Source organism: Amblyomma maculatum, chromosome 11 (genome assembly GCF_055883805.1).
Source record: "Amblyomma maculatum isolate TAMU_Amacu chromosome 11, ASM5588380v1, whole genome shotgun sequence".
Lineage (NCBI taxonomy): Eukaryota > Metazoa > Arthropoda > Arachnida > Ixodida > Ixodidae > Amblyomma > Amblyomma maculatum.
Window position 1 is genome coordinate 68,614,901 of NC_139354.1, and position 21,705 is coordinate 68,636,605.

Sequence of the window (21,705 nt, forward strand, 5' to 3'; positions counted from 1 at the left end):
ACAAATTACAGTTCACAATACGAACAAAATTAAGGGAAAAAAAAGGGGGGGGGAAATCCTAGGCTAGGGGGCGCAAGCCACCGCCCGTTACAAAGGGCTAAGCCACTATCATCCATCCATCCATCCATCCAGCCAACAAGAGGCCAACGCAGGTCATAGCCAGATCCACATCCATGGTCTGTTTAGTCTATAGCGCTACGCCAGCCACGCTTTTCGCACGCTTTGCATACGCTTTGTTCAGACGTTGATGGGCCTTGAGTAAGGTGCCGTTTCTTGTACGCCCAGTTTGCACAGTTGGCCAGCCTTGTTTAGGCATCATGAGTGTGTCTCGGCGGCAATCATTCACGACGAGGGAGAAACTCAGGATCGTCGCCGCTGCTGAACAAATCGGCAACAGAGCTGCTGCGAGAAAGAACGATGTCGACGAATCTTGCATTCGCGACTGGCGGAAGAAAAAAGACTCTCTCGAAGCTGCGAACAAGGACAGGCGAGCGTTTCGCAGCCTGAAGACTAGTGCGTACCCTCACCTCGAGATGCAGCTTGCCAAATTCATTGAGGAGCAGAGGAGTTGTGGCCACGCTGTGTCTACAGAGATGGCGCAGATGCAAGCCCTGAAGCTGGCCCGGGAAATGAATATTCCACGCGAGTTTCATGGGAGCCGCGAATGGCTGCAGCGCTTTATGGCCAGGCATGGATTTTCGATGCGGCGGCGAACCACCATGTGCCAGCGGCTTCCCGACGCTTACGAGGAGAAGCTGCTCAACTTTCTATGTTACATCATCGGACTGAGGAAAGAACGCAACTATTTGCTATCTCAGCTGGGAAATGCTGACCAAACGCCAGTATATTTCGAGATGCCCATGGACCCGACCCTGGAAAAAATGGGCGCAAAATCTGTTAGTGTGCTGACTGGCGGCAACACCAAGCTGCGCTGCACAGTGATGTTGTGTGCTTTGGCCGACGGCACCAAACTGCGCCCGTATGTAATATTCAAGCGCAAGACTCTACCGAGTACACCACTTCCCCCAGGAATTGTTGTGCGAGTGGAAGATAACGCGTGGATGAACAGTGACCTCGTCATTGACTGGATTCAAGCAATCTGGGAAAAAAGACCAGGTGCCTTGTTGGCACGCCGTTCGATGCTGGTGCTGGATTCCTTCCGAGGCCACTGCACTGACGCGGTGAAAGCTCGCCTCGCTGACAACGGCACAGACCTTGTCGTAATATCTGACGGCATGACTTCCATGCTCCAACCACTCGACGTGTGCATCAATAAGCCTTTCAAGGCTCACGTGAAGCGGCTATATGCCCAGTGGATGGCCGACGGCCTTTACGCCCTTACGCCGACGGGACGCGTGCGAAGGCCAGATATTGCACTGCTGTGCCAGTGGATCGTAGATGCATGGGGGATAATCCCGGCCGACATGGTACACAAGAGTTTCAAGAAGTGTGCCATAACCAACAGCCTAGATGGTTCCTAAGATGATTATGTCTTTGAGAGCGGCGATGAAGCCTCGGACGGCAGCAGTGACAGTGGCGACGATTGACAATTGAACGACAGAACTGACAACGTTGCGGCAGTCGTTTTCAAATATATTTGTTTTGAAAACTAAAATGGTGACTGTTTGCTCAGTTTTAACTTCCTAGTCCTCATTTTTTCAGGTAAGTGTGCGGGTTATACACAAGAATATTTTTTTTATTTCATGGGGTTCAAAGTTAGGGGTGCGGGTTATACGCGAGTAAATACGGTACCTAAGCTCAACTGAAGGTTTCAAGCACCTTCTAACAAGCCAGGACAAGCTTGAAAACTTCTTTGGCATAATCAGGCAGTCATCAGATTGTAACGATCCCCCGACCGTGTCGCAGTTTTTGGTAACCATAAATTTGATGGCATTCTACGACCTCGCTAAATCTCCAAGGGGAGGAAACTGCACCAGTCGTGAAATCATTGCTGAGTCGAAAGTCACCGAAGAACACAGCTCCCAAAACTGTCTTGGCATATATAGATGAACAGGTAGAAAAAGGAAAAGTTGATGAGGTCAAGGAAATGATTGGTTCAATAGGAGAGTTTCCTAATTCGGTCAGGCAACACTGGTCGCCGACGCCATCCGCCATTAGCTTGGCGACGAACGCCGCTGCTCACCTAGCGTCCGCGTTCTCCCTTGCTGGGTTGAGCCTATTTGTACCGTATAACTCCTCTTCGCTAGTAATGTCGTGGTCCAGAAGCCTTTCTCCTGTCCCGAAGAACCTCACCATCGACAGAATACAAGCGTACAGCGCTTCCAGAAGCCTCGGCAATCGGAACGATGAGCGCAGCCATAAGTTTGTCGCCGAGAGCTACGTTCAGTGCGCTTCCATTGAAACGTCACCATTCACTATACGGTAAGCTGCCACATTCTGCGACTATGCTTTTTTTTTTTTCGTCTTCGAATGCTAGATGCGTTCTGTTCGCTGAACCGCCTATGCTCATTCTCATTCTGAGTGAGAAAATAGAGCGCACAAGCTTTATGCGAATGCACTCAGAGCAGCCATGGCCGGTTAAACCGAGTGCCAGCTATTTTTTTTTTTACTTTGGTTGTGCTGTAAGCAACATCAATCAAAAACTCTCGTCTTTTTTTTTTTTCTTGTGCAGTGACTCCAGGTTCGTGCGTGTACGCGCACGGTGCTTTAGAAGCCAGAAAAAGACTGCATCGCCATACCAAGTCAGTGTTGTGATAACGCAAGATGGTTTCATCGACGGCTGCACATGCGAGTGCGCTGCGCGGGAGAGTGGTGTGTGTCACCATGCTCTGGCACTGCTCAAGTTACTTGTGTTGCTCAAAGAGCAAGGGTATGAAGAACCGCCGCCTGAGCTGTCCTGCACGGAGCTGCCGCAAAAGTGGAGACGACCGCGTGGGGATAAAATATCATCCAGCGCGGTAGATGATGTAGATTGGAGGTCCGTACGGCCTGGTGGTAGGGAGTGTGCCACGGCCTCTCGACTTTATGAAGCTCGCAGGCTTGCAGAGGATGTTAAAAAAGCTGCTCTGAAATTTGGTCAAGATCTCGCAGAACTGGCACGAAACCTTCAAGTTCTGCCTATGGGGAAACTTGCGAAGGCAGTATGTTATGGAGCCAGAAGCCGTTAATGCCTCATCATTTTTCCACTCATATTAGTCCAGAAATCAAGTTGGGTTCCACATCAAGAGGAGCCGACTCCGTTCCACCAGAACCAACTATCATACCTTCAACATCACTGTATGTCGCTTCATCTCAAAACCTGCCAGCATCACAGAAAGCCATACTTGAGGTAAATACAGAAGTTGTAGTAAGACAATCTTTAGTAATACAAATGTGGCTAGTATGTTAGAAAAAAATGTCTGCAGCTACAGTTCCTAACATTATCTTTCTTAAATGCACATAACATACAGAGTGCAAACACAGGGCTTCATCTAAATATGGTAAAGTGCTGAACGTCACTGCTCACCCAGCGCAAACATATGAGGATATGCATGTCAACCATAGTGCACAGCAAACTAACGTTTCTCTCAAATATGAAAGTATTAGAAGTACAGCTGCTGCTACAATCTATCTGGTAAATGTTACTTTTTACCTGTGCAAGCATATTTTCCTTTTTTTCTTTTTGCAGTCTCTAACCCTTACTATCACCGAGGCTCACAAGTTGGAGAAAAGTAGCCGTGGGCAAAACAAGAGTGCTGCATGGCAGGCAGCCCGCCGTCAGCGACTGACTGCATCCAACTTTGGTGCAGTTATGAAACGTGAGAACTGGACAGTGAAGGGTCTCAAAAACTTGACTGCCAAGAGGGATCTGTCACGAGTAAGAGCAATCCAGTAAGCATCCATAAATACTATTTTGCTTGTAAATGCAAACGCAAACAGGTGCTCACTGTAATGCTTGCATGCACTGCTTCTACAGCTCATCAATCTTTAGGGTGATCTGTTGCAGCGTTTTACAATTTTTGGCAACTTTTACTAGTATGGACACTAGGTATGGACTCTGTAGTAAGGCATTATAAAATGACAGAAAGGCACCAGTAGATGCTAGTTGATAGGCCATGAAGTCTTCAGCAGCACTGTAAACAAACACTGGTAGCATCCAAGCATGAAAAAATAGCAAAACACCACTGCATGAAATAAAGCCTTTTATTAATTGTTCAGTGGTCGCCCTTTTTGTACATTCGCATTCAAACTTAGACATGTGTCACCAACTTCTCGTCGACTGGCTGCCAGGCGTAAGCTGTGGAGACACAGGGACTTCACGCTTTTCCCGATCTAAAAGCGAGGTTTGGACAACACTTAAAAGTCGGTCAGCCCGTGTGACGCTCATGTGTGTCGGGGTGTCAGAGATCTAAAAGGAACTCGGAGAAGTTAAATAATTAACAAGCTTTTAAGTACTGGCAAGGAGAAACACAAGATAAAAGTGGACAAAGGGAGTAACATAATCTAGTATGTAACATTAACGCAAAACCTAAAATGTGACAAGAGAAGGAACAATAAAAAATGTAAGCTAGACCAATTATATGAATTCACACTAAGGGCATACAGTACATTAAAGGCGTAACTATGTGAGGTTAGAAACTATAGAGGAAAAGGGAAAATTCTGCGTCAACACGTACACCACCAGCTTGTTCCCAAACATAGTATTGCTGGCATTGGTCTGTGACAACATGAAAAACTACTTTCTCCTATCCATGAGCAGGTTGTCATAATCATTCATGCTGTCTTGTAAAAAAATCACTTTTAACGCATTACAAGTTAGCTAACCTCATTCAGCGTGGGTTAATAATGGTCATATTTCTGCTTTCACTGGCAGTCTTTCTTTTATGAACTGGAGGTGTTGCTTTTAGTGCAGTGTAGAACCAGCTTTCTTGTCCTTATTTCAGGTACGGCATTTCAAATGAGCTGCAAGCCATACGCCAATATGCAACGACAATGCAGGCCCTTCAGCACGACGTGCAGACATTCCACTGTGGACTTGCTGTAAGTCCAGCTTGCCCGTGGCTGGGAGCCTCACCAGATAGGATAGTCTGGGACCCAGAAGAAGGCAGCCATGGAATTATTGAGGTTAAGTGTCCTTACTCAATGAAGGATGTGGACTTTCCAAGGTTAGAAGGGTCATGCCTCGTGAAGGATGCCACCGGTGTTATCAGGCTTGATCGCCAAGATGCTTATTATTATCAAGTTCTTGGACAAATGGCACTAACTGGCCTCACTTGGGCAGACTTTGTGGTCTATTCGCCACATTTTATTGTGATTGAAAGAATAAGGTTCGATGAAGCTGCATGGCAGCTATGCCGAAACAAACTCGACAAATTCTACTTTGACACCCTTCTCCCATTTCTGGCAGAACAATAAACTGCAGGTCATCTAAGATCTTGAAAAAAAAAAATTAGAAGAGTTCAACGCTGCTGAACCGAATATTGAGCGAAAGCAATAGCTGCGGGTGACCGAGCATTCTTCTTTTTCTAATTATTCTCTTCATCTTCTTCTTCCCCAGCCCGCACATAAAGCTGCGCTTTAACCAAGCCGTATGAACGTGCCTTAGTGGCCTTATAGGGGTAACGAAATGCCAAGGTCCTGGCAGGCTGATTCTAACATAAGCGTCCCATGTGAAACGAGAGACCCAAGTTGGCAGCTCCTGCCAGCCCACATATAAAGCCCCTCTATTACCATGCCCTATGAACGTGCCTTATTGGGGCTATATTAGTAACGTGAATGCCAGGGTCCTGGCAGGCTGATTTGGACATAACCGTCCCATGAGAAATGAGAGACCCAAGTTGGCAGCTCACCGCCTCGCTACGCTGAAGGCTTGAAAGTGCAAGTAGTATTGCTTTCGCAATAAAATGAGAACAGAACTGCTTCACTATTTTTTACAAACTGACACCAAACACATACTAGTGACATTATGACACTGATATTCACACAACGAGGTCTTGGATGCAAGGGCAAAAGGTAGATGTACTGTGCTTGACGGAGCCCAGGCACCCGATACACTGCTCAGAACATGCAGCATAATAAAACATCATACGGTAACATCACGTATCCACTAATAATAAGGGGAAAATAAGGGAAGAACATGCATACTTATACAATAATTAAAAAAAGGGCTACCAAAGAGTGCAAATGCACTATTCAGTATCGCCGCACCCTATAAGTGGGCTCTGGAGATTGGTCAAAAATGCACAAACAGCCCACATTTCATTGATGACAGGCGCTATGGTGAGTGGGACTGGCCTGTCAAAGATGTGAAATGCTTTGATGCGCTGAATTCGCCTTTCAACATGAATCCTAAGTGCTGCAATCTCTTGTGTTTCAGTTACTTCTTCTGCTGTGAAACATTCTCTACGTAAGAATGGAGGAGTATTCAATGTGACACCAATCTTGTTGAGCAATTCGTCTATTTTAAATCCCTTGTCAGCCATTACAGTGTCTCCAGGCTGAAACTCAAGCTTTAGGAATCCACATTTTTGCACCAAGTCCTTGTCGGAAATCGATCCGGCAAATAGTTTTGACAAGAAAGTGATTGTCCCATCTGGTGATATAGCAATCAATGCTTTAAATGTATTTGCCGACTTGTAGGTAGAGAAAGTTTGTGACTGTAGTACAAGAGAGCTTGGGACCTCACACCTTATTCGGTTACATCTATGATTACTCTAGTGCTAGAGTGCCCCTGTGCGATAAACGCAGCTGGCATTGATTCATTCACAAGTTCTCTTGACATCCAAAGGTTAAGCTGGCCTACCTGAAGGTACATGAAGCTTATCCAGGTTGTGCACAGCCTGGATACCGTTGCCATCGAAATCCTAAACCTGTAGGCTAGGTCTTTTTCCAGCAGCCCAACACGAAGCCTGACCAGCACTAAGAACAGCTGTTCTTTGGCAGGCAGCAAATGGGACCTTCCAGCATTGTTAGAGCCCTGTGTATAACTCCTTAACCAGACCTTAAGGTTTTCGCAATTCTCCCCTGGATCAAGGAAGTTAAAAAACCTTACAAAAGCTTCATAGCTAGGAAGGCCGGTGTAAAATGCCATGTATTCAGGGCTGTCCTGAAAACATTCAACAGAAAATTTTCGACTCGTTTGTTTTTCAAGCTGTACATTTTTAGCTTCTACCAGCTCACGCTCACGTTGCGCCCTGTACAAAGAGGATTTTGTCAAACTGAGTTCCTCTGCTTGGCCCTTAAGCTTTGCCTCAAGGGTTTCAATGTGCGCCGTCAGTGCGTCAACATTTTCCTTGAGATCCGCAACCTCACGCGAACACACGCAATCGCACGTAGCGTCGTCACCGATGCTGTTCGACGTGCTGGCCTCGGCAGGAATGCTCCCGTAGATCATTTCTGCCACCTCCGATGGCTCGGTTTCAAAATCAGTGGTCGGCACAAGATCGGATGTAGCGGCGCTAGCACCGGTGGTGGTTGAGTTTAGGCTGCATGCTTGTCTGCTGCGAGGCTTTCTTCTCGGTGGAGGCTTCGACGCACAAAAGGCAAACACAGCCGGCACAGCATCTTGTTTCAGGTAACGCCGGTTCCCCGCTACATTCGGAAGATAGCTGTCTTCCGTGAAATGTCTCGAGCAAACTTTCGTGAACTTCGTAATGGTGAAAAACTTGCCCTCGTCGCGTTTAATCGCAATAAGCCACCTCTTCTTCCAATAAGCGTCCCTCGGAAAGCAAAAGAAGGAGACCTAAAAGAAAAGAAGTAGACACAAGGTCATGCATGAACTGAGACAAGTGCATGAATGCAAAAAGGCTGATAACAAGCCTACTTGCCTTTGAGCCCTTTTCGTCGAGCACTCCTCTTTGCTTGCACAATGGCACACAGCAGTGCACGGGCATGATTCTGGCACACTTTTCAACGCAGCAGTTGAAACGATGGAACGGCAACACGGAGAAAACGCGCGGTTCCACGCGGATAGCGTCACAGCTATACGCGCGTACGGACTCTACCGGAGTGGCTCGCCAAGCTAATGGCGGCAGCAAAGGCTTCTTGCTTCACTCGCCAGATGGCGCTGAATTAGGAAACTCTCCTATTGTTTCTCAAAGTGACCACTGCAGCTATACAGAAAAGAAGAGCCACATCGCTTTGACGTATTAAGTAGCTGGCTATGTTGCCAGAAAGACTGGCTAAGAATTGCTGCCCTAGTTCTGCCGCATGTCTCTGTACGACATAAAATGAGGCAACCATGGATGCCAACCGCTGGTTCATGGTTCATTTCGAGAAGTGAGGGCTCAGAGCATACCAGCAAGTGGCCCCCTGCTCCAGCAAAAAGCTAGGTGCCTCGGTGCTCTTCTAGGCCACGACGACTTTAATCCACTTAATGGGTGGATCCAACGTTTCAAAGACCGCCATGGCATCAGCTGCAAAGTTGTTTGCGGCGAAAGCGGCGAAGTGAACGACGAGTCCATCGCAGCCTGGCTCCGTTTAAATTTGGAACCTATGTTGTCGTCGTATGCGGACAGGGACATCTACAATGCTGACGAAGCTGGCTTATTTTACAACCTCCTGCCCAATCGCAGTCTTGCGCTGAGAGGCGAACCCTGCCCTGGCCTCAAGGCTTCGAAGGAGCGTATCACAGTGTTGTTTTGCGCAAATATGGACGGCACCGATAAGCGTCGCTTGTTCGTAATTGGCAAATCGGCGAGGCCGCGTTGCTTCAAAAAGAGTGAGTACCTGCCAGTGACATACAAAGCCAACAAAAAAGCGTGGATGACGCAAGAGCTTTTTACAAGCTGGCTTTGTAAGTTTGATGAAGATATGGTGGCAGAGAAGCGGCGGGTTGTGCTTATCCTTGACAATTGCACAGCTCATAACATCCAGCCAATGTTGACTGCAGTCAACTTGAAATTTTTGCCTGCTAACACTACCGCTAAAAGTCAGCCCCTTGACCAGGGCGTCATCGCCACTGTAAAGGCACTGTACAAAAAACGCCTTTGCGAGAGAGTTCTGCTGAACTTAGCCTCTTCAGTCCCTCTGTCCCTGATCGGGGACACTGGTTTGAGCGCAGGCACTCAACTAACAAACGCGCGTCTCAACTCGAAATTCACATTTCCCGCCTCTAGAGATCATACTTTCTCTCTCCTCCGTGAGATGGCGCTCCTAGTCCAGCCAGAGCAAAAAAAAGCGCTGTCAGAAATAGCATCTCCCAGCAAAGCCGGGCGCTGTCGTCCTCGACGTGAGTACTTCTTTTTTTACATTTTATTAACTGTCTTCCTAATTAGAGAACTTCCCGTCAATTTTGAAAGGTGGGTCGACAATTTGGAGCAATTTTAGTGTGCATGTTTTGCTGCTGTTTCTCGTTAGATGCTGTTGAACTTTGATGTCCCCGAACGGGGACTGTGGGTCTTAACACTTGTTGCATTGTTGTTTTCAGCGAGGTACTTGACTGACGATGAAATTCAGGCTATTCTTCAAGAAAGTGACGCTGAACTGTCAGATTCAGAGGACATCGAAAGTTTTGACTCTATCGACGCCCCGGACGAAGATAGCGACACAGAAGCAGAAATTGAAGACAGCCCGGCCGTCACAAATGACCAGCGACGAAAAGGACAGACTAAGTTCAAGTGGACGAATGGAACGTAAGTGTTTTCGTGTTTCTTTTATTTCTTGACGCACGTTAAAAAAATAAAGCGCTTTGAAAAAATAACTCTTTGCGCCTAATTGCGCCTTCTTTTCTTTTGAATCAGGTTTCCTGCCATGACGATGGAGGAAGAGCAAATGCTGATGAATCAGGGACACGAAGACTTCGACACTCCGCTGAAGTATTTTTTTTAAGTACTTTCCGGAAGAGTTCTGGGAAAAATGTGCCTTCCAGACCAACCTGTATTCAGTTCAGGCTAGAGGGAGGTCTGTGCAAACAGATGCGAGAGAACTGAAGGTTTTTGTGGGCATCCACATTGCAATGGGAATTCTAAAGCTACCAAGGGTTCGGCTGTACTGGTCACGAATGTTCAGAATCGACCTCATTGCTCAGGCAATGACCAGAAATAGATTTTTTGAGCTTAGGAACTACGTGCACTTCGTGGATAAGCTGTCGATACCGAAAAAAGAACAGGAAAAGAACAGGCTGTTTCTGGTAGAGCCCATCATCACCTCTTTCCGGAAAGCCTGCATTGAGCTACCGCGATCTCGTGAGGTGTCCATTGATGAGCAGATGATACCGTTTTCTGGAAGGTGCCCTGTGCGGCAGTGCGTTCCCTCAAAGCCAAATCCTGTAGGGCTTAAAAATTTTGTAATGGCATCCCCAGACGGCTTGGTGCTGGACTTCGTCATTTATGTTGGCAAGGGAACAGTTCCTGATGACGACATACGGGAGTTTGGTCTCGGAGGAAGCGTTATAAAGAAACTTGTCCAAACGTTAAATCGGGATCGAGACACTTTTGTCTTCACGGACAGGTATTTCACAGGCCTCAAGATTGCTGAGCACCTGGTCGACCAAAATGTTTTTCTAACTGGAACAGTGATGGCAAACCGAACTGGCGGAGTTGCGGCCGCAATGCTGCAGGACCGAGACATACAGCGCGGAGATTCAGTCTCTAAGGTACGCAGTGACGATAAAATGTGCATTGTCAAGTGGAAGGACAATAAATCTGTGCTAGTGTTATCCACTGCGTTTGCCGTCGCACCAGAAGGAAGCTGCCAAAGATGGTGTAAAGATCAGAAAAAAAAAGTCAAAGTGCAGCAACCGGATGCGGTGGCGAAATACAACCAGTACATGGGTGGAGTTGACCTGATTGACCGGTTCGTCTCCTACTATCGCATCTCTATGAGAATGAAAAAGTGGACGGTCCGTGTATTCGCACAGTTTCTCGACATGGCCTGTTGCAACGGGTGGATTGAGTACAGAAGAGGTTGTGAACAAAGTGAGACCCCAAAGCAGCAGCGGCTCGACCTGCTGGAATTCAAGATGAACATTGCTGTTGCCTTAATTCAAGCGGAAACACGGCGATCTAAAAGACCAAGAGATCAGGAAGCCGAAAGTGATGATGAAGAGGCGCAGCCAAGTACACCACAGCGTGGCAAGATCACTCCGCTACCTCCGGATGACATCAGATATGACAGGACGGGGCACTTTCCAGAACACCACAAGCTCGGATCCCACAATAGATGCCGAAATCCAGGTTGCAGCGGCAAATCAAGAGTCAAATGCATCAAATGCGGCATATTTCTCTGCTTGCAAAACCGCAACTGCTTTTTGGACTTTCACACCCGTTGAGTCCCACAGTCCCCGATCGGGTACAGCCAAGTTTCACCACTTCCCTTAGTTTTTTTTTTTTTACTTTTTTTTCTACGGTCATTTGTGCCTAGAAGTGGCAAATAAACAAGTTTGAAAGAAATCGCACGAAAACTGCTTTCTTGGGACTGAAGAGGATACAGCAGCAGCAGCCCCTCAAGGTGCATCTAAGGGGAGCAATTGACATGGTTGCTGCTTCGTGGTGGCAGTTGAAGGCCACAACGATAAGCAAATGCTTTCAGAAGGCTGGCTTCATGCACAATGCCGAGGCTCTTGAAGCTGAGGAGCAGGGCGATGTTGTCGATGAGGCAGTCGATGCTGACGACGTGTGGTCCGGCCTCATTGAGAGCAACTTTGTTTCCGCGACAGACACTTTTAAAGAATATGTCGATGCTGACGAAATTGAGCTGGCTGTCTGCGAGGAAGTGAGCGCGGACGATGCGATTGTCGAAGCGGTGCGCAGTGGCGTGGAGCTTGCGACCGAAGATGAATCTGACGACGACGATGTAGACCCGATGCCTGATGTGCCTTGCAAGGACGCGCTAGAATGTCTGAACAAAGTTAAAATTTACTGCGTGAAAAACAGCTTGAGAGATAAGGCGCTTCAGTGCTTAAGCTTTGTTGAAGACTAGATTGTTCGGAGTGCAGTGAAAAAACGCCGCCAGACGAAGATCACCGCATTCTTCTGCAGATAATTCACTTGTGACAAACATTGTTCCTGCTGAGTTGCAATTGTTTTGTGTGTGTGTGTGTGTGTATGTGAAATGTGCAATAAATTGTGTTTAAAGGTAGGCTGCTCGATTTCACATGCGTAACAGCCTAAAAACGCGATGTTTTGGTTATAACGCGGTACCGCTTATAGCGCACATTTTCACAACTCCCGCGACTTACGTTATAAGCGGTCTACACTGTATCTATTATAGTCAATACTACTACGGAAGAATACAATACTACTAGGTTTTTTTGAGTGTGGCTATGTTCAGCACACTTCATCTCTTGGCATACCTGAAAAAGAATCTAAAGCACATATATTTGATGACTTCAAATCTTAGCCAAGATCCTCTAGAGAACCTGGTTGGAATCACAAGGTAGTCTACAAGATGCAACCAGCACCCTACTCCAAGCCAATTTTTAATCCTAGACAATAGCCTTTCATTTTAAGCCCTCATAAAATGTTTATTGCAAGGTAATCACCCTGAGACTGCGCTAGATTCCCTGCTACATTTCGAAGACATCAGGTGATGAAGCATGTCCAGATAAGCGACCTTCAAATGCACTGTCAAAGCCCTCAACTGTGGAACAGAATTTAGCTTGCATGTCTGGACATGACCACGATGAGCACGTAGCTAAAAGTGACTGCAGGCTTGTTTTCCACGTAGCAAACTGTGCCACCCGAAAATGTGTATTGAAGACCAATTGCCAAACCTGCATGACCTAGCTTGCAATGCAGTCTCCCGATGAAAACGTTCTTGCGAGGCTAACGAAATATTGTGACAGCGGAGGACTGCTGTACCCGCTAGCGAAACTTTATGGCTCTGTGTTGAAAATCTCTTCCCAGAATACCTTAGCTTCAACGAATTATATTCCAAAAGCATTCTTGATATTGTTATGGACAAGGAAGGTGGAAGTGGTTAGAAGTAGACTGCACAAAGAAGTTGGTTGCCCTGTTCATGCTGAAGGCCTCACTGAAGGCGTAATAAGGTTTTACGTCACTAGACTGCACTTCCATGTGAAAGGAGGTCATTAAAAAAAAAAAGGCCAACGGTACTCTAATTACTAGAGCAAGTTGAAGGAAACAAGGGGCGAAATAAGCGAGCATAAATATATGCAGCTATGACAAATCTGTGCACATGTTACATAGAGCTGTGGCTGTATGGCTGTCCAAATAAGTATGGAGTCCCTGCTGTTAACGTTGTGTCTAAATGGCTTACTTTATCTCACCTATATGCATTCATTCTACTTGTTATCTCCCTGCCCCTTTTGTTTTCTGTCTGTAGCAACCATGTAGCAAGCAGCAGTGTTCCATTTCTTGGACCCGGTAGAACCTCGGCATCAGTCACGTTTCAGTTCCAAACAAAATTTATCCAGAATAAACACTACACTTTGCTCGAAGGTTCACGTATTTTAAAACGCAGTCTGGCAACGAAAACCGTACATGGTATTATTTACAGAACTCTGGGTGGCTTTTAAGCAGTGTTCTTCTCATGTGTGAGACGTAGTTTCCCTGGTTCCATGGGGTTTTGAGTTGCCCAGAGCCTCTTTGATGGTGTTGAGGTGGCAAATTACTTTACTGTGATTACGAGGACAAGTAAACACCGTAAGAAGCATCATTTTCATGGGAATCGACACACTTTGGCGCTTGTTAACAAAAACAAGACCCAGAGCACCCATTCTACGAAGACTTTGATGAGTAAGTTTTCTAATTTTTCTGCGTCGCCGTAAGGACAAACTGTTGTCTTCGGCGACAGCAGCTACGCTATAGCAAATGTAGACCTTCTGCAAAGTGCCTTCACGAGAATCAGTGTCTGCAGAGAGTGTAGAGGAGACCTGGAACTCATTGAGAACACAGTAGAATGTGCTGTTGTTACTTGTGTTTACATTCTACAACGCGTGAAGTGCCTCGCTCCAGGTTTGTTTGAGAGACCTAAAAGCGCAAGTTCTGGATTGTTCAAAGCTAATGTAAGGCTGGTTTATGCACTGACATGCATTGGAAAGAGAGCATAAGCTGGAACAATGCTATGTGGAATGCTAAACTTGCCCAAACCTCCGAGTAGTGGCATGGAGGTAGGCGGAGCTTTGGCGATCTTCAGTATAAGCGAAGACCTTCACAGTGTTCGGTACGTCAAGTACCTTGTAGACGGGGATAGCAATGCATTCTTGGCTGTAAAGGCGTAGTGTTCCTATGGCGATTCTGTGACAATCATGTCCTGTACTCCACCATCAAAAGAACTATAGTCTTGGCCAGATTGGGAACGCTGACCAAACACTGGTATGCTTTGACATGCCCAGTCGTACGCCCGCAACAACGAAGGGGGCAGAAGACATGTGCCTGTTAATGACTGGCCACGAGTAGACGCGATTTACTGTTATGCTACTGCAGTGTCACCATACATCATGTTCCGCCGAAAGACAATTGCAAAGAATGAACAATTCTCGAAAAAAGTGATCATCCGGGCTAATGAAAAGAAATTCATGAACGAGAAGATGTTTAAAGAATGGTTCCAGACTTTGGATGAAGCGACCAGGTGCTGACTAGGGCCCTCCAAACATGCTTGTCTTGGACTCGTTCAGACGACACATTTGACCAGGCATCAAGGAAGCCCAAGCCGAACGCAGGCATGGACATGGTCGTCATACTTGGCAGTATGATGTCTTAGTTACAACCATTGGATGTTGGCCTCAACAAACCTTTAAGGACCACGTCTCCAAATACCACAAAGAATGGCTCGCGAAGGACAATGCAGCTATGACGCTAATAGGACGTTGCAAGAAGGCCCCGCTCAGTAAAGTGGCGACATGTGTCAAGGATGCGTGGGAGGATCTTCCAGCGGAGATCATCAGGACAGGAATCAAAAACTGTTGCCTTTCTAATGCACTCGACGGCAGCGAGGACGACGTCATTAGGGATGCCGAGGTCACCTGAGAAGCATCCTAAGAGGAAAACAGTTCCGAGGAGGATGTGGCTTCTGACAGCGACTAGCGAAATTTAGTGGCCAAGTCTATTTTGAATAAAGGCTTGTCGTGTGCATATTTCTCAGTTTTTCAAAAGATATGGGTGAACTTATATTCGAATAATTCTTTCCTATTCCTTGGCGAGCCCAATGTATAAGGGTAGACTTATATGAGAGTAAATACGGTACTTAAGTTCGACAGAAGAAAGGAACTAGCCAGCAGACACATCCTTCTTGTCGTCGACAACTGCTCGGCGCTGAGGTCGACGTAGACATGAAAGCAACAAGGTTGGTGTTTCTTCCCCCCAACACGACTGAGGCCCTAAAGTCAACGGACCAGGGCGTGATAAGAAATATGACGTGTTTCTACACGTGCCACATGCTAGAAAGGGCGGTTTTGTGTGTGGAACCACGCAAGACAGAAGTGAAGGTGAGGCTGCGATCAGAAGGCCTAAACATTCATAGCTCCTGAACTTCCAAGGCTTGAAAAGTACTTCGAACAACGAAAGAGTGGTGCAAATCAAACTGAACAGAAAATGCCGTTAGGAAACTATTTGTAGTGTCAAATGTTCGCACACCCTATCGAAACTGTTCGACAAAGAAAAAGGAAGGACATCTGGCCCCCTTCTCTTCAAGAGATAGTGAAGTCCCTGTACTAGAGACCGTGGACAGAACATGTATTTGATTTCGCCTTGCTTGCCGAGTCAAGGGTATGCCCATGGTTGACGCGCGTGGCTTATTAAAGAAACCTGTCCTCATTCTCGAGCACTTAAAAAATGACAACAGGTGGATCTTCAAAAAATAGAGAAAACAGATCACCTAAAAAAAAAAGCAAGAAAAAAAAGAAAAAACAATACCGAAAACGCTTAGCAGTTGAAAGACAGCATAAAAAATTAACTTCGCTGTTCTGTTATTCATCATCATCATCATCATCAGCCTGATTATACCCACTGCAGGGCGAAGGCCTCTCCCATATCTCTCCACTTAACCCGGTTCTGTGCTAGCTGCATCCACTTGACCCCTGCGAACTTCTTAATCTCATCCGCCCACCTAACTTTCTGCCGCCCCCTGCTACGCTTTCCTTCCCTTGGAATCCAGTTTGTTACCCTCAGCGACCATCGGTTATCCTCTCTTCGCACTACATGTCCTGCCCATGTCCATTTCTTCTTCTTAATTTCCACTAGAATGTCGTTAACTTGAGTTATTTCTCTGACCCACTCTGCACGCTTTCTATCTCTTAATGTTACCCCTGTTCTGTTATTATGGCTGAACAAAGATCTTAGAAAATTTCTGGGGGCCGAAAACAAGAGAAACACTTTTTTTGCGAGGTACGCTGCATGGTGTTTTAAGACTTCTGTCTGCTATTTAGCAAGTCTCTGTAGCGAGTCGAGCTACGAAATGATTGAAAATATGCAGACTCTATGCCAATACCTAAAGCAAAAGACCACATACTAATCATATACATAACACATACATAGTAGCGGCTTTCAAAACAATGCGATGCATGCAAGGCACCACTTAACCAAAGGCTATAATATAGAGGACTTTCAACCGTGCCACACTGGTGTACAAGAGGCAAACTAAATAAGGATCCAATCGTTCACAGGGCACTGGGACAGTCCGACAACTGGAGAGTCACGATGTGGCTGTCTTGGAGAGTGGTGCACACTCCGTCGCAGGTCCACAGTCGTGCACCACCGGTCTTCCTCCAGCAGTAGGACCCCTTCAGTGAAGTCGACTGCGGCATGGACTGACCGCCGATGATGTTGCGACTGAAGGAGGAGCGAAAAGAAAAATGTGCAGAGTTGTCGACTCGCTCTTGCTAACCCATCACCAGTGATGTATGGAAAGAAGAGAGTTCAAACAGAAGAAAAAATGACTGAAAGAAGATGGCTTGGTTTGTGGGGTGCTTAATATTCCAAAGTGACTCAGCCAATAAGGGACGCTGTAGTGGAGGGTTCCGGAAATTTTGACCTCCCGGGCTTCTTTAGCATGCACTGACGTCGCAGCACATGGGCACCTTGCTTTTCAACTCCTCTGAAGAACAGCTGCTGGAGCTGGGACTCCATCCCGCATTCTTCGGCGCAGCATTCGGTGCCCTAACCAGTGGGCCATGTACATTACAAAGACCGTGTCTGCAAAGTGGTGAAGATGACAACAGCTTTAGCAACAGATACTTAAGTGCAAGGAACCTCTCTGACAATCAGCAAAGGCCTTTAATTCTCTGCCCTAGACACAGATGCATCTGTTGGTTGGTTGGTTTGTGGGGTTTAACGTCCCAAAGCGACTCAGGCTATGAGAGACGCCGTAGTGGAGGACTCTGGAAATTTCGACCACCTGGGGTTCTTTAATGTGCGATGTCAGTGCACGTTAAAGAACCCCAGGTGGTCGAAATTTCCGGAGTCCTCCACTACGGCGTCTCTCATAGCCTGAGTCGCTTTGGGACGTTAAACCCCACAAACCAACCAACCAACAGATGCAACATGCCCTTTATACATTACACTGAATCTGTTCGTCACTTCGTGATGAGAAAGACTTGCCTGATAAAACTGACAACCTTTCCTCCTCCTGCTAAGATACATGCATCCCTACTGAGGCGTAGAAGATTTTTCAGGAATTTCTGAGCCCCTCCTTCTTCAGCTGCTTGGCCCTGCTTTGGTTCGAGTCGCTTACACACGTGAGGATTACACTCTCCACACGTCACCACAGTACACTCCTCCAAGCTGCTGATAAGTCCTACAGCTAGGTGGGCGGTGCTTGTCGTGTGGCACTGGCTTTTCAAAACGCGCGCTGAAGTCTTTGCCGCCCACCCGTCAGGGCCACAAGCTCCTTGTGTTCGGTCTCTACCCACTGCAGCGAGTACAAAAGCTCAGGCAGACATGGCAACGCTTGGTCGACTTGCACTTCTTTCTGCCAGTGAGCATTGAGCCCTTGTCTATCATCACTGAGGCAGCCCCAGAGCAGTGTTATGCAGTCACCAGTAGTAGGCATACATAAAAAACGAGGTTGTAAACAAAGATAGCGCTGCAATCAGCGGCACAGCGGGGACGTAGGATAAAAAAGCACAACGTGCCTACACCGCACCAAGCGATGCTGCCTCCGAAACCAACTTGTATGCATGAATATTTCAAAAGCGTACGCGCTACTTTTGCTAAGAAAGCTTTTGTGTTGTTTTTTTTTGCCTGGCGAGTATTTATTTATTTATGGCGCTGAGTTTGCCACACGGCATAAAAGGTGGTGGTAGAGTCACAAAAATGTGTGCAGTGCAGCCATGTGCAAGAAGTCACATAAACTGCGTGCATAAATGTTGTTTGTTATCCATAAGAGGAAATGTTGAAACAGTCACTAGTTGATGGTTGAGAAAGTGAAAGTGAAGCAAAACCTATGTGTCACGCTGCTCCCCACGTCCAATGCTGCTTTGGCATCGTCACACTTGGCAGCTTGGTGACAATGCCGCAGCTTTTATGCAATTATTTGATGCATAAAGAGATGTTTTGATTGCAGAGCAGGAGAATTAAATCTGACAGCGCCTTTCTTCCGTTAGAATCCAGATCCCATGCACAGAACACACCTAAGGTTTTAATGCTGAGAGTGTGACGAAACGTGAGCGAGCTACAGGCGTTTATTCTCATCCTACGCCTCCCGACTGAAGAAAAACAATGAGAATCGAGAACCATAAATGAACAAATCAAGTTTCAATGCAGAAGTGCGACGCCATTCGCGACGATGATCTGTCGCCATCTGCCTGTTGCACTTCGCATCCATTTCCTACTTTCGATCGCAGGAAACTTGTGCAAACTGATGGTGTCCTCTTTCCCATGCCTGGCAGCGAAAGCATAAGCACCTCAACTTGTTGGAACAGCTTGGACACTCCCATGGCATTGTAATGCGCTTCGTAGAGTCCATGTACAACACCCACAAAAATTTCGGATGTCTGAAACTTTCCTCATTCATTTTCCGCACTTTTTCTCTCGATCGCAGGTTAAAAGCTATGAGATTTTGTTTTTCTACAACTTCGAACCCGTGTAGCATGCATCCCGCATACACACTATACTCTCGACAGCAGGCACGCCAGCTGTGGGGAGTTAACGAACCCGTTACTCCCCGAAATCTCGCAGCCTTTGCCGTGGGCCCCAGCTGCCGGTTCCGTTGAACGGTGGTGATGGAGCTCCGCCCCACAGAAGATGGGCCAGTAAGCGTAGCGGAACCAGACAGAACAATGACGCTGCTTGGTAAATACAATAATGGCTTTATTGTGAACTTATTTTTCTTTTTTCGGAATGCCTGGTTTTCCCTGACACTTTTTCAGCTCCTGTCCGAAAGATCAGTCGGCGACTGTACCAGCCGCCACGGACAACACTATCTCATTGTGTCGCGCATGTTGTCTGGCTGGACGCAATGGTAGTTGAGCCTCGGTCACGTCAGCTGCATTTTTGTCGAAGTGAGACGCAGAAAAGATGCTCGCGTGCTGTGCGGTGTGGTGGAAGTTCACATCAGCCCTTTGACGCGTTATGTACACAACTGCGTGTACAAAGCTTTCTCTGAGGAAGTCCCGCAGCTAGGAGTGACTTCTCTGTCTCAGGAGAACCACACATTCTTCTCGTCGCAGATAAGATGTTTTCTTTACGCTATATAACAAACGCGGGAGGTAATATTTTATTATGAAACAGTGAGCAGACATGTTAGAAGTCAGTAGTAATGTTCATCTTTTCACCCTGCAAACTGGGCGTGTGCTATGCATCTTCGAAACAGAAGCTATTTCCCCGATCCTTTGGCAGATTACTTGATACGTCACAGAATTATAACACTGTACAGAACTAACCACTAGCATTCTGCACAGGAAAACTAATAAGTTGTCTTTAGGCGGACATATAATTTAGACACAGTTATATCTTTTTTTTTTGCAATAGAAACAAAGTGGGGTGGTTGGAAGGGCAAACAAGTCTAGGTTTCTAGGACACCTTTTAATTGTGAGCCAAATGTAGGATACTGCAAGGTACTGTTATGCACAAGTTGATGGGAATGGTCTTCCGAAACATAACAAAACTTTGCTCCTCAAGTTTGTATAGCACTCAACGAGCAATTAGGATCAGCACAGAAAACCAGTGGATACCTTTTTCGGCCTCAGTGGAAAGCATCACTGTAACAATTTTTGGGAATGAGCATGGGGCTCTGGTGATGGTTCACTTTTTAATCACACCGACAATGTTAGGGACAAACATTACGACCTCCAGTGATACTATGGTAGTGAAAAACCACGAATAAAAAAATTGGCAGTGGTTCAACTCCGGTTAAATCTAGTTGAGGCAACAGCTGCATGGCTATGCTTAGGATAGCTTAGGCTACGCGCTGAGCAGCGGCCGGGCTCTCCTTCTCCATAGTTGGTCGGTTCTGGTATATAAAATGTGTAAGGGCCGCACCCGTGTATGGGCCGCATCACCTCTTTCCCGAAGCAAATATATATATATATACAGTCGACGACCGATTTTTTTGTACCCTCAACGGACCACGAAAATGTCCGAAAAATCGGGCAGTCCAAAAAAACAAATGTGCAGCAAAAAAACTCAATTTATTGCCTATTATTGGCTTTGAGGCCGGAAAAAGTCATGAATGCTTTTCTGCACCACGCTTCGCTTCCGTGCTAACAGGTCCGCCTGAATTTCGCCTGAATTTCGCTTGCATCAGCTCAGCTTGCGTCGGCTGCGCTGCTGCAGGTTAGTCGTCGTCATCGCTCTCAGACTCCACAAGCACATGGCGAATAATTTCTGCATCTGTGAGCCCAGCGGACAGTTCCAACTCATGGTCCATGTCTATGAACTCTGAAAACGAGACAATCGATGGAATTTCGACACCAGCAGTGCGAAGGTCGTGAATGAGCTGCTCACTGCCTGACAGCTGCTCGACCACATTCTCCTCGTCCAAGGCAGCCGACTCGACTCGTCATTCAGCACAAATCCCGCGTGACGGAAGCAATTGCACAGCGTTGTGGGTGCTACAGATTTCCACGCATCGGCGAGCATACTAACTGCCCCAAACAAATCGACAGAGTAGGTTTTCCCACTGTTGAGGCACACCACAACCACCAACCACTGGACCACAACACCGACTCCGTTGAGTGCCTTCTCGCTACCGCTTTGCACGAAAAAAAACCCAAAAAACTCCTTATAAAATCGAGAAACAGCTTTTTGAAGAACTGAAGCCGATTCAATTAAATGCGAGCCACAGTAGCGACACAACATAGTTCTCGCATCAGCACGACCACGGCTAGGCCTACTTGCTCCGCTCTGCAACGCACGGCGAACACACAGAGGAACAGGCAGTCAAAGCGATCACGCTAAAAGAAAAAAAAAAAAAGAAAAATGCACTCCGGCGGCGAGCAGCGACGGCAGCAACCACGGTGGGCAGCGACTTGTCCCGGAAATGGAAGCTGCTAGGCAAATAATATAGCCTCGATTCAGCGTCAGTTTAGCTGAGGAGCGGCACGCAAGGCCGGCACCGGTTTCGAGGCTATCGAAGGAAAAAGTAAACAAACAAAATGGCGGCGACACCGCTCAAAATGTGTGGCAGTTGGCCCGGCTGACGCTTGGAATGCCCGAAAAATCGAATAGCCCTCCTTATAGTGTCCGAAACTTTGAGCAGCATAATACATTGACTTTATAAGGTATGTCCTGGGGCCGGGAAAAAGTCCGAATAATCAAGCATGTCCGAAAAATCGGTCATCGACAGTAAATATATTTGCCCATACACTTTTTATATATATATATATATATATATATATATATATATATATATATATATAAAAGTGTA

At 46.6% G+C, this 21,705-nt stretch overlaps 1 protein-coding gene and 2 pseudogenes across 1 annotated transcript in view; 1 reads left to right on the plus strand and 2 right to left on the minus strand.

The window, feature by feature from the left end:
- Window positions 1-21,705, minus strand: part of Samtor (S-adenosylmethionine sensor upstream of TORC1) — a 51,500-nt gene that overhangs the window by 12,655 nt on the left and 17,140 nt on the right. The window lies entirely within an intron of this gene.
- LOC146174060 (uncharacterized) lies at window positions 2,210-5,438 on the plus strand (annotated as a pseudogene).
- Window positions 5,633-6,865, minus strand: LOC146174061 (uncharacterized; annotated as a pseudogene).